We start from the raw sequence: 14,495 nt of genomic DNA, 5'->3' as shown, positions 1-14,495 counted from the left end.
TTTATGAGATGCAAACAATTGGAGCAAAAAAGAGACAAAAATTTAGAGAAAATATTTTATTGATTGTTAATGTTAAAAGTGAGACCATTTGTCCCAAAATGTGCTGAAACATGTCAGAAGGACATGGGCTTTTCACATTTTTTAAACTATGATTACCTACTTGTTAAGTTTTTGTTTATTAAGTATCGTTATGGTCTATTGATGTATGAGGTGAAAACTATGAAAGTAGACTTACCAGCAAATCCGTTTCTAGATATATTTCATGACAGCACTGTAGAAGGTTGATTCCCTACCCTAATAGGGACAGAGAACACAAAGAGGTGAAATAGTCCCTCCTCATTGACTGTCCAAAGGATTTTTCTAGTGCCAAAAGAACAACAGACATATGCACAAAAAATCTGTTTGATGTTCCTAGAGTTCTTTTTTGAGAGGACAAATTCAGATTCACTCCAAAGACTCTCAGGAAATTTTTCAAAACCACATTACTAAGTTTTGTTTGACCTCATCTAATCAATAAATGAAGATAAAGTTTCTTGAAATTAAATGTTGATGTCAGAAGTGGGATTTGAACCCACACCTCCAGGGGAGACTGCGACCTGAACGCAGCGCCTTAGACCGCTCGCCCATCCTGACTTCGATATGCAATTGGAACTTAACTCCTTCCATGCTAGTCAGCAGAAATGTTACCATTCCTTGTGATTAAAAACTTGTCACACCACCCCAAAAAAGTCAATAAATAACATTTTTTATATGCGTACTTTTCGTCTGCATTAATTTTTAAACCTCCATTTATTTTGTTTGGATATTAGAAATGTTAGATTTCTCACAAATGCGGTGATGCACCACATTTCTTCAGAAACTACTGTTTGGCCACACAGCAGGGCTTTGAAAGGAAGAGCCCTATTTGGGTTTTGCAATGCAGATTTTGCAGGAATACCTTGCAGATGAAATTTGCAGAGTACCAAAACAGCAGAAAACCTCCCAAAGTGACCACATTTTAGAAATTATTTTGCACAATGAGTTAATCAACACCTGCAATTACTATTGTCAGCCTATAGGTGTTTTCACTCTGAACCATCCAGCATTGCAAGTATGCCAGTTTAGTGCCCAGCTTTTGCTTGCAGAGACAAGCAACCCATACATTTTTAAGTGGGCTCTACTCACTGGAGCAATGTCAAATATGTAGATGCTTTGTCTCTCCATTAAAGTAGAAACCTCCTATATTTCAAATTAAAGATGACGGACCTGTGTGGAGCTTGTGTTTTTTGCCTTTTTGACTTTGTCCACAGCATATTTTTTAAGGACATTTGTCTCAGTAATGCCTCAGTGTTTCAAAGTCAAACAAGCTGACTATAATCATTCAGCTAGTGTCTGATAAGTGCTGTCTGTTTCAGCTATCAGGTTACCTTTTAATCCTCTTACAGCTAAGTCAATCTGAAATAAAACAAAATAGAGGAAAAATTACTAAAAAACATTCATGTGTTCAAAAGGAAAAAGTTACCATTTCTCAAATTTTTAACATTTTGTTTTCTGTAGATAGTTAAGATTTTTAGGCCTTTTGATCATGATCAGTCCATGTGCTTTGTTTAATATCTCCTTAAAATGTAAACGGTGAAGAAAAAGCATTTTGCCGAAACCTGGGATTGGACCAGGGACCTTTAGATATTCAGTCGAACGCTCTCCCAACTGAGCTATTTCGGCCATATCTATACATTTTCTGGGGGGTTTGACACTCTGCAAATGTCAAGTGTCACACCTGGAGGGATATATTATAATTTTTCATTTGACTGTTTTTTGAAGCATGATTTCTATTTGAAACACCTTCCATTTTGCTGTACATATTTAATAACATTCATTAACTATTTGTGAATGAGTAGAAAAAGACAGCAATTTTGCCATTGAATTTTTACATTTTCAGTTTGTCTCCATGCACCAGTATAATTCTGACCCTGTGCTTCTAGAATAGGTCATGGTCGCACATAAAACACAATTTGCATGCATAATGTTACATCAAGTTTTATTTTTTATGAGATGCAAACAATTGGAGCAAAAAAGAGACAAAAATTTAGAGAAAATATTTTATTGATTGTTAATGTTAAAAGTGAGACTATTTGTCCCAAAATGTGCTGAAACATGTCAGAAGGACATGGGCTTTTCACATTTTTTAAACTATGATTACCTACTTGTTAAGTTTTTGTTTATTAAGTATCGTTATGGTCTATTGATGTATGAGGTGAAAACTATGAAAGTAGACTTACCAGCAAATCCGTTTCTAGATATATTTCATGACAGCACTGTAGAAGGTTGATTCCGAACCCTAATTGGGACAGAGAACACAAAGAGGTGAAATAGTCCCTCCTCATTGACTGTCCAAAGGATTTTTCTAGTGCCAAAAGAACAACAGACATATGCACAAAAAATCTGTTTGATGTTCCTAGAGTTCTTTTTTGAGAGGACAAATTCAGTTTCACTCCAAAGACTCTCAGGAAATTTTTCAAAACCACATTACTAAGTTTTGTTTGACCTCATCTAATCAATAAATGAAGATAAAGTTTCTTGAAATTAAAAGTTGATGTCAGGAGTGGGATTTGATCCCACGCCTCCAGGGGCGACTGCGACCTGAACGCAGAGCCTTAGACCGCTTCGGCCATCCTGACTTCAATATGCAATTGGAACTTAACTCCTTCCATGCTAGTCAGCAGAAATGTTACCATTTCTTGTGATTAAAAATTTGTCACACCACCCCAAAAAAGTCAATAAATAACATTTTTTATATGCGTACTTTTCGTCTGCATTAATTTTTAAACCTCCATTTATTTTGTTTGCATATTAGAAATGTTAGATTTCTCACAAATGCTGTGATGCACCACATTTCTTCAGAAACTACTGTTTGGCCACACAGCAGGGCTTTGAAAGGAAGAGCCCTATTTGGGTTTTGCAATGCAGATTTTGCAGGAATACCTTGCAGATGAAATTTGCAGAGTACCAAAACAGCAGAAAACCTCCCAAAGTGACCACATTTTAGAAATTATTTTGCACAATGAGATAATCAACACCTGCAATTACTATTGTCAGCCTATAGGTGTTTTCACTCTGAACCATCCAGCATTGCAAGTATGCCAGTTTAGTGCCCAGCTTTTGCTTGCAGAGACAAGCAACCCATACATTTTTAAGTGGGCTCTACTCACTGGAGCAATGTCAAATATGTAGATGCTTTGTCTCACCATTAAAGTAGAAACCTCCTATATTTCAAATTAAAGATGACGGACCTGTGTGGAGCTTGTGTTTTTTGCCTTTAGGCCCTTTTACATTTAGCGATGTACCAGCAATCCGACCAGCAATCCGACCCGGCCAGGATCGCTGGTGCATCGCTAAATGATCGCTAGTGAGCTTTCATACAGAAAGATCTCACAGCTATGCAGCAGCGACGCAGCGCACGATACTTACCATTCACACACAGCGATCCTGCCGTCCTCCCGCCAGCCTCCACGCGTCACTCATCGTCACAGCAGGAAGTCTCAGCAGGAAGCGCCTGACGAGAAATGGAGCCGGACAATCTAGCGCGATCAGCGATGGACAGCGGGGGAGCCGGTCGTTGGTAAGTATCACACATAGCGATATCGCTAGCAATATCGCTATAACGTCACAAAACCAGTGACGTTTTAGCGATATTGCTAGCGATATTGCTTAGTGTAAAACCCCCTTTTGTCCCCAGCATATTTTTTAAGGACATTTGTCTCAGTAATGCCTCAGTGTTTCAAAGTCAAACAAGCTGACTATAATCATTCAGCTAGTGTCTGATAAGTGCTGTCTGTTTCAGCTATCAGGTTACCTTTTAATCCTCTTACAGCTAAGTCAATCTGAAATAAAACAAAATAGAGGAAAAATTACTAAAAAACATTCATGTGTTCAAAAGGAAAAAGTTACCGTTTCTCAAATTTTTAACATTTTGTTTTCTGTAGATAGTTAAGATTTTTAGGCCTTTTGATCATGATCAGTCCATGTGCTTTGTTTAATATCTCCTTAAAATGTAAACGGTGAAGAAAAAGCATTTTGCCGAAACCCGGGATTGGACCAGGGACTTTTAAATCTTCAGTCTAACGCTCTCCCAACTGAGATATTTTGACCATATCTATACATTTTCTGGGGGGTTTGACACTCTGCAAATGTCAAGTGTCACACCTGGAGGGATATATTATAATTTTTCATTTGACTGTTTCTTGAAGCATGATTTCTATTTGAAACGCCTTCCATTTTGCTGTGCATATTTAATAACATTCATTAACTATTTGTGAATGAGTAGAAAAAGACAGCAATTTTGCCATTGAATTTTTACATTTTCAGTTTGTCTCCATGCACCAGTATAATTCTGACCCTGTGCTTCTAGGATAGGTCATGGTCGCATATAAAACACAATTTGCATGCATAATGTTACATCAAGTTTTATTTTTTATGAGATGCAAACAATTGGAGCAAAAAAGAGACAAAAATTTAGAGAAAATATTTTATTGATTGTTAATGTTAAAAGTGAGACCATTTGTCCCAAAATGTCCTGAAACATGTCAGAATGACATGGGCATTTCACATTTTTTAAACTATGATTACCTACTTGTTAAGTTTTTGTTTATTAAGTATCGTTATGGTCTATTGATGTATGAGGTGAAAACTATGAAAGTAGACTTACCAGCAAATCCGTTTCTAGATATATTTCATGACAGCACTGTAGAAGGTTGATTCCCTACCCTAATAGGGACAGAGATCACAAAGAGGTGAAATAGTCCCTCCTCATTGACTGTCCAAAGGATTTTTCTAGTGCCAAAAGAACAACAGACATATGCACAAAAAATCTGTTTGATGTTCCTAGAGTTCTTTTTTGAGAGGACAAATTCAGATTCACTCCAAAGACTCTCAGGAAATTTTTCAAAACCACATTACTAAGTTTTGTTTGACCTCATCTAATCAATAAGTGAAGATAAAGTTTCTTGAAATGAAAAGTTGATGTCAGAAGTGCGTTCAGGGGAGACTGTGACCTGAACGCATCGCCTTAGACCACTCGGCCATCCTGACTTCGATATGCAATTGGAACTTAACTCCTTCCATGCTAGTCAGCAGAAATGTTACCATTTCTTGTGATTAAAAACTTGTCACACCACCCTAAAAAAGTCAATAAATAACATTTTTAATATGCGTACTTTTCGTCTGCATTAATTTTTAAACCTCCATTTATTTTGTTTGGATATTAGAAATGTTAGATTTCTCACAAATGCGGTGATGCACCACGTTTCTTCAGAAACTACTGTTTGGCCACACAGCAGGACTTTGAAAGGAAGAGCCCTATTTGGGTTTTGCAATGCAGATTTTGCAGGAATACTTTGCAGATGAAATTTGCAGAGTACCAAAACAGCAGAAAACCTCCCAAAGTGACCACATTTTAGAAATTATTTTGCACAAAGAGTTAATCAACACCTGCAATTACTATTGTCAGCCTATAGGTGTTTTCACTCTGAACCATCCAGCATTGCAAGTATGCCAGTTTAGTGCCCAGCTTTTGCTTGCAGAGACAAGCAACCCATACATTTTTAAGTGGGCTCTACTCACTGGAGCAATGTCAAATATGTAGATGCTTTGTCTCTCCATTAAAGTAGAAACCTCCTATATTTCAAATTAAAGATGACGGACCTGTGTGGAGCTTGTGTTTTTTGCCTTTTTGACTTTGTCCACAGCATATTTTTTAAGGACATTTGTCTCAGTAATGCCTCAGTGTTTCAAAGTCAAACAAGCTGACTATAATCATTCAGCTAGTGTCTGATAAGTGCTGTCTGTTTCAGCTATCAGGTTACCTTTTAATCCTCTTACAGCTAAGTCAATCTGAAATAAAACAAAATAGAGGAAAAATTACTAAAAAACATTCATGTGTTCAAAAGGAAAAAGTTACCATTTCTCAAATTTTTAACATTTTGTTTTCTGTAGATAGTTAAGATTTTTAGGCCTTTTGATCATGATCAGTCCATGTGCTTTGTTTAATATCTCCTTAAAATGTAAACGGTGAAGAAAAAGCATTTTGCCGAAACCTGGGATTGGACCAGGGACCTTTAGATCTTCAGTCGTACGCTCTCCCAACTGAGCTATTTCGGCCATATCTATACATTTTCTGGGGGGTTTGACACTCTGCAAATGTCAAGTGTCACACCTGGAGGGATATATTATAATTTTTCATTTGACTGTTTTTTGAAGCATGATTTCTATTTGAAACACCTTCCATTTTGCTGTACATATTTAATAACATTCATTAACTATTTGTGAATGAGTAGAAAAAGACAGCAATTTTGCCATTGAATTTTTACATTTTCAGTTTGTCTCCATGCACCAGTATAATTCTGACCCTGTGCTTCTAGAATAGGTCATGGTCGCACATAAAACACAATTTGCATGCATAATGTTACATCAAGTTTTATTTTTTATGAGATGCAAACAATTGGAGCAAAAAAGAGACAAAAATTTAGAGAAAATATTTTATTGATTGTTAATGTTAAAAGTGAGACTATTTGTCCCAAAATGTGCTGAAACATGTCAGAAGGACATGGGCTTTTCACATTTTTTAAACTATGATTACCTACTTGTTAAGTTTTTGTTTATTAAGTATCGTTATGGTCTATTGATGTATGAGGTGAAAACTATGAAAGTAGACTTACCAGCAAATCCGTTTCTAGATATATTTCATGACAGCACTGTAGAAGGTTGATTCCGAACCCTAATTGGGACAGAGAACACAAAGAGGTGAAATAGTCCCTCCTCATTGACTGTCCAAAGGATTTTTCTAGTGCCAAAAGAACAACAGACATATGCACAAAAAATCTGTTTGATGTTCCTAGAGTTCTTTTTTGAGAGGACAAATTCAGTTTCACTCCAAAGACTCTCAGGAAATTTTTCAAAACCACATTACTAAGTTTTGTTTGACCTCATCTAATCAATAAATGAAGATAAAGTTTCTTGAAATTAAAAGTTGATGTCAGGAGTGGGATTTGATCCCACGCCTCCAGGGGCGACTGCGACCTGAACGCAGAGCCTTAGACCGCTTCGGCCATCCTGACTTCAATATGCAATTGGAACTTAACTCCTTCCATGCTAGTCAGCAGAAATGTTACCATTTCTTGTGATTAAAAATTTGTCACACCACCCCAAAAAAGTCAATAAATAACATTTTTTATATGCGTACTTTTCGTCTGCATTAATTTTTAAATCTCCATTTATTTTGTTTGCATATTAGAAATGTTAGATTTCTCACAAATGCTGTGATGCACCACATTTCTTCAGAAACTACTGTTTGGCCACACAGCAGGGCTTTGAAAGGAAGAGCCCTATTTGGGTTTTGCAATGCAGATTTTGCAGGAATACCTTGCAGATGAAATTTGCAGAGTACCAAAACAGCAGAAAACCTCCCAAAGTGACCACATTTTAGAAATTATTTTGCACAATGAGTTAATCAACACCTGCAATTACTATTGTCAGCCTATAGGTGTTTTCACTCTGAACCATCCAGCATTGCAAGTATGCCAGTTTAGTGCCCAGCTTTTGCTTGCAGAGACAAGCAACCCATACATTTTTAAGTGGGCTCTACTCACTGGAGCAATGTCAAATATGTAGATGCTTTGTCTCACCAATAAAGTAGAAACCTCCTATATTTCAAATTAAAGATGATGGACCTGTGTGGAGCTTGTGTTTTTTGCCTTTTTGACTTTGTCCACAGCATATTTTTTAAGGACATTTGTCTCAGTAATGCCTCAGTGTTTCAAAGTCAAACAAGCTGACTATAATCATTCAGCTAGTGTCTGATAAGTGCTGTCTGTTTCAGCTATCAGGTTACCTTTTAATCCTCTTACAGCTAAGTCAATCTGAAATAAAACAAAATAGAGGAAAAATTACTAAAAAACATTCATGTGTTCAAAAGGAAAAAGTTACCGTTTCTCAAATTTTTAACATTTTGTTTTCTGTAGATAGTTAAGATTTTTAGGCCTTTTGATCATGATCAGTCCATGTGCTTTGTTTAATATCTCCTTAAAATGTAAACGGTGAAGAAAAAGCATTTTGCCGAAACCCGGGAATGGACCAGGGATCTTTAGATCTTCAGTCAAACGCTCTCCCAACTGAGCTATTTCGGCCATATCTATACATTTTCTGGGGGGTTTGACACTCTGCAAATGTCAAGTGTCACACCTGGAGGGATATATTATAATTTTTTATTTGACTGTTTTTTGAAGCATGATTTCTATTTGAAACGCCTTCCATTTTGCTGTACATATTTAATAACATTCATTAACTATTTGTGAATGAGTAGAAAAACACAGCAATTTTGCCATTGAATTTTTACATTTTCAGTTTGTCTCCATGCACCAGTATAATTCTGACCCTGTGCTTCTAGAATAGGTCATGGTCGCACATAAAACACAATTTGCATGCATAATGTTACATCAAGTTTTATTTTTTATGAGATGCAAACAATTGGAGCAAAAAAGAGACAAAAATTTAGAGAAAATATTTTATTGATTGTTAATGTTAAAAGTGAGACCATTTGTCCCAAAATGTGCTGAAACATGTCAGAATGACATGGGCATTTCACATTTTTTAAACTATGATTACCTACTTGTTAAGTTTTTGTTTATTAAGTATCGTTATGGTCTATTGATGTATGAGGTGAAAACTATGAAAGTAGACTTACCAGCAAATCCGTTTCTAGATATATTTCATGACAGCACTGTAGAAGGTTGATTCCCTACCCTAATAGGGACAGAGAACACAAAGAGGTGAAATAGTCCCTCCTCATTGACTGTCCAAAGGATTTTTCTAGTGCCAAAAGAACAACAGACATATGCACAAAAAATCTGTTTGATGTTTCTAGAGTTCTTTTTTGAGAGGACAAATTCAGATTCACTCCAAAGACTCTTTTCAAAACCACATTACTAAGTTTTGTTTGACCTCATCTAATCAATAAATGAAGATAAAGTTTCTTGAAATTAAATGTTGATGTCCGAAGTCGGATTTGAACCCACGCCTCCAGGGGAGACCGCTCGGCCATCCTGACTTCGATATGCAATTGGAACTTAACTCTTTCCATGCTAGTCAGCAGAAATGTTACCATTCCTTGTGATTAAAAACTTGTCACACCACCCCAAAAAAGTCAATAAATAACATTTTTTATATGCGTACTTTTCGTCTGCATTAATTTTTAAACCTCCATTTATTTTGTTTGGATATTAGAAATGTTAGATTTCTCACAAATGCGGTGATGCACCACATTTCTTCAGAAACTACTGTTTGGCCACACAGCAGGGCTTTGAAAGGAAGAGCCCTATTTGGGTTTTGCAATGCAGATTTTGCAGGAATACCTTGCAGATGAAATTTGCAGAGTACCAAAACAGCAGAAAACCTCCCAAAGTGACCACATTTTAGAAATTATTTTGCACAATGAGTTAATCAACACCTGCAATTACTATTGTCAGCCTATAGGTGTTTTCACTCTGAACCATCCAGCATTGCAAGTATGCCAGTTTAGTGCCCAGCTTTTGCTTGCAGAGACAAGCAACCCATACATTTTTAAGTGGGCTCTACTCACTGGAGCAATGTCAAATATGTAGATGCTTTGTCTCACCATTAAAGTAGAAACCTCCTATATTTCAAATTAAAGATGACGGACCTGTGTGGAGCTTGTGTTTTTTGCCTTTTTGACTTTGTCCACAGCATATTTTTTAAGGACATTTGTCTCAGTAATGCCTCAGTGTTTCAAAGTCAAACAAGCTGACTATAATCATTCAGCTAGTGTCTGATAAGTGCTGTCTGTTTCAGCTATCAGGTTACCTTTTAATCCTCTTACAGCTAAGTCAATCTGAAATAAAACAAAATAGAGGAAAAATTACTAAAAAACATTCATGTGTTCAAAAGGAAAAAGTTACCGTTTCTCAAATTTTTAACATTTTGTTTTCTGTAGATAGTTAAGATTTTTAGGCCTTTTGATCATGATCAGTCCATGTGCTTTGTTTAATATCTCCTTAAAATGTAAACGGTGAAGAAAAAGCATTTTGCCGAAACCCGGGACCTTTAGATCTTCAGTCTAACGCTCTCCCAACTGAGCTATTTCGGCCATATCTATACATTTTCTGGGGGGTTTGACACTCTGCAAATGTCAAGTGTCACACCTGGAGGGATATATTATAATTTTTCATTTGACTGTTTTTTGAAGCATGATTTCTATTTGAAACGCCTTCCATTTTGCTGTACATATTTAATAACATTCATTAACTATTTGTGAATGAGTAGAAAAAGACAGCAATTTTGCCATTGAATTTTTACATTTTCAGTTTGTCTCCATGCACCAGTATAATTCTGACCCTGTGCTTCTAGAATAGGTCATGGTCGCACATAAAACACAATTTGCATGCATAATGTTACATCAAGTTTTATTTTTTATGAGATGCAAACAATTGGAGCAAAAAAGAGACAAAAATTTAGAGAAAATATTTTATTGATTGTTAAAAGTGAGACCATTTGTCCCAAAATGTGCTGAAACATGTCAGAATGACATGGGCATTTCACATTTTTTAAACTATGATTACCTACTTGTTAAGTTTTTGTTTATTAAGTTTCGTTATGGTCTATTGATGTATGAGGTGAAAACTATGAAAGTAGACTTACCAGCAAATCCGTTTCTAGATATATTTCATGACAGCACTGTAGAAGGTTGATTCCCTACCCTAATAGGGACAGAGAACACAAAGAGGTGAAATGGTCACTCCTCATTGACTGTCCAAAGGATTTTTCTAGTGCCAAAAGAACAACAGACATATGCACAAAAAATCTGTTTGATGTTCCTAGAGTTCTTTTTTGAGAGGACAAATTCAGATTCACTCCAAAGACTCTCAGGAAATTTTTCAAAACCACATTACTAAGTTTTGTTTGACCTCATCTAATCAATAAATGAAGAAAAAGTTTCTTGAAATTAAATGTTGATGTCAGAAGTGGGATTTGAACCCACGCCTCCAGGGGAGACTGCGACCTGCGACTGCGACAAAATAGAGGAAAAATTACTAAAAAACATTCATGTGTTCAACAGGAAAAAGTTACCGTTTCTCAAATTTATAACATTTTGTTTTCTGTAGATAGTTAAGATTTTTAGGCCTTTTGATCATGATCAGTCCATGTGCTTTGTTTAATATCTCCTTAAAATGTAAACGGTGAAGAAAAAGCATTTTGCCGAAACCCGGGATTGGACCAGGGACCTTTAGATCTTCAGTCTAACGCTCTCCCAACATTTTATGGGGGGTTTGACACTCTGCAAATGTCAAGTGTCACACCTGGAGGGATATATTATAATTTTTCATTTGACTGTTTCTTGAAGCATGATTCCTATATGAAACGCCTTCCATTTTGCTGTACATATTTAATAACATTCATTAACTATTTGTGAATGAGTAGAAAAAGACAGCAATTTTGCCATTGAATTTTTACATTTTCAGTTTGTCTCCATGCACCAGTATAATTCTGACCCTGTGCTTCTAGAATAGGTCATGGTCGCACATAAAACACAATTTGCATGCATAATGTTACATCAAGTTTTATTTTTTATGAGATGCAAACAATTGGAGCAAAAAAGAGACAAAAATTTAGAGAAAATATTTTGTTGATTGTTAAAAGTGAGACCATTTGTCCCAAAATGTGCTGAAACATGTCAGAATGACATGGGCATTTCACATTTTTTAAACTATGATTACCTACTTGTTAAGTTTTTGTTTATTAAGTATCGTTATGGTCTATTGATGTATGAGGTGAAAACTATGAAAGTAGACTTACCAGCAAATCCGTTTCTAGATATACTTCATGACAGCACTGTAGAAGGTTGATTCCCTACCCTAATAGGGACAGAGAACACAAAGAGGTGAAATAGTCCCTCGTCATTGACTGTCCAAAGGATTTTTCTAGTGCCAAAAGAACAACAGACATATGCACAAAAAATCTGTTTGATGTTCCTAGAGTTCTTTTTTGAGAGGACAAATTCAGATTCACTCCAAAGACTCTCAGGAAATTTTTCAAAACCACATTACTAAGTTTTGTTTGACCTCATCTAATCAATAAATGAAGATAAAGTTTCTTGAAATTAAATGTTGATGTCAGAAGTGGGATTTGAACCCACATCTCCAGAGGAGACTGCAACCTTAGACCGCTCGGCCATCCCGACTTTGATATGCAATTGGAACTTAACTCCTTCCATGCTAGTCAGCAGAAATGTTACCATTCCTTGTGATTAAAAACTTGTCACACCACCCCAAAAAAGTCAATAAATAACATTTTTTATATGCGTACTTTTCGTCTGCATTAATTTTTAAACCTCCATTTATTTTGTTTGGATATTAGAAATGTTAGATTTCTCACAAATGCGGTGATGCACCACATTTCTTCAGAAACTACTGTTTGGCCACACAGCAGGGCTTTGAAAGGAAGAGCCCTATTTGGGTTTTGCAATGCAGATTTTGCAGGAATACCTTGCAGATGAAATTTGCAGAGTACCAAAACAGCAGAAAACCTCCCAAAGTGACCACATTTTAGAAATTATTTTGCACAATGAGTTAATCAACACCTGCAATTACTATTGTCAGCCTATAGGTGTTTTCACTCTGAACCATCCAGCATTGCAAGTATGCCAGTTTAGTGCCCAGCTTTTGCTTGCAGAGACAAGCAACCCATACATTTTTAAGTGGGCTCTACTCACTGGAGCAATGTCAAATATGTAGATGCTTTGTCTCACCATTAAAGTAGAAACCTCCTATATTTCAAATTAAAGATGACGGACCTGTGTGGAGCTTGTGTTTTTTGCCTTTTTGACTTTGTCCACAGCATATTTTTTAAGGACATTTGTCTCAGTAATGCCTCAGTGTTTCAAAGTCAAACAAGCTGACTATAATCATTCAGCTAGTGTCTGATAAGTGCTGTCTGTTTCAGCTATCAGGTTACCTTTTAATCCTCTTACAGCTAAGTCAATCTGAAATAAAACAAAATAGAGGAAAAATTACTAAAAAACATTCATGTGTTCAAAAGGAAAAAGTTACCGTTTCTCAAATTTTTAACATTTTGTTTTCTGTAGATAGTTAAGATTTTTAGGCCATTTGATCATGATCAGTCCATGTGCTTTGTTTAATATCTCCTTAAAATGTAAACGGTGAAGAAAAAGCATTTTGCCGAAACCCGGGACCTTTAGATCTTCAGTCTAATGCTCTCCCAACTGAGCTATTTCGGCCATATCTATACATTTTCTGGGGGGTTTGACACTCTGCAAATGTCAAGTGTCACACCTGGAGGGATATATTATAATTTTTCATTTGACTGTTTTTTGAAGCATGATTTCTATTTGAAACGCCTTCCATTTTGCTGTACATATTTAATAACATTCATTAACTATTTGTGAATGAGTAGAAAAAGACAGCAATTTTGCCATTGAATTTTTACATTTTCAGTTTGTCTCCATGCACCAGTATAATTCTGACCCTGTGCTTCTAGAATAGGTCATGGTCGCACATAAAACACAATTTGCATGCATAATGTTACATCAAGTTTTATTTTTTATGAGATGCAAACAATTGGAGCAAAAAAGAGACAAAAATTTAGAGAAAATATTTTATTGATTGTTAAAAGTGAGACCATTTGTCCCAAAATGTGCTGAAACATGTCAGAAGGACATGGGCATTTCACATTTTTTAAACTATGATTACCTACTTGTTAAGTTTTTGTTTATTAAGTATCGTTATGGTCTATTGATGTATGAGGTGAAAACTATGAAAGTAGACTTACCAGCAAATCCGTTTCTAGATATATTTCATGACAGCACTGTAGAAGGTTGATTCCCTACCCTAATAGGGACAGAGAACACAAAGAGGTGAAATTGTCCCTCCTCATTGACTGTCCAAAGGATTTTTCTAGTGCCAAAAGAACAACAGACATATGCACAAAAAACCTGTTTGATGTTCCTAGAGTTCTTTTTTGAGAGGACAAATTCAGATTCACTCCAAAGACTCTCAGGAAATTTTTCAAAACCACATTACTAAGTTTTGTTTGACCTCATCTAATCAATAAATGAAGATAAAGTTTCTTGAAATTAAATGTTGATGTCAGAAGTGGGATTTGAACCCACGCCTCCAGGGGAGACTGCGACCTGCGACTGCGACAAAATAGAGGAAAAATTACTAAAAAACATTCATATGTTCAAAAGGAAAAAGTTACCGTTTCTCAAATTTTTAACATTTTGTTTTCTGTAGATAGTTAAGATTTTTAGGCCTTTTGATCATGATCAGTCCATGTGCTTTGTTTAATATCTCCTTAAAATGTAAACGGTGAAGAAAAAGCATTTTGCCGAAACCCGCGATTGGACCAGGGACCTTTAGATCTTCAGTCTAACGCTCTCCCAACATTTTATGGGGGGTTTGACACTCTGCAAATGTCAAGTGTCACACCTG

Source organism: Dendrobates tinctorius, unplaced genomic scaffold (genome assembly GCF_039654945.1).
Source record: "Dendrobates tinctorius isolate UK_male_01 unplaced genomic scaffold, ASM3965494v1 ptg000350l, whole genome shotgun sequence".
Taxonomy (NCBI): domain Eukaryota; kingdom Metazoa; phylum Chordata; class Amphibia; order Anura; family Dendrobatidae; genus Dendrobates; species Dendrobates tinctorius.
Note: the sequence above shows the minus strand (reverse complement) of the source record.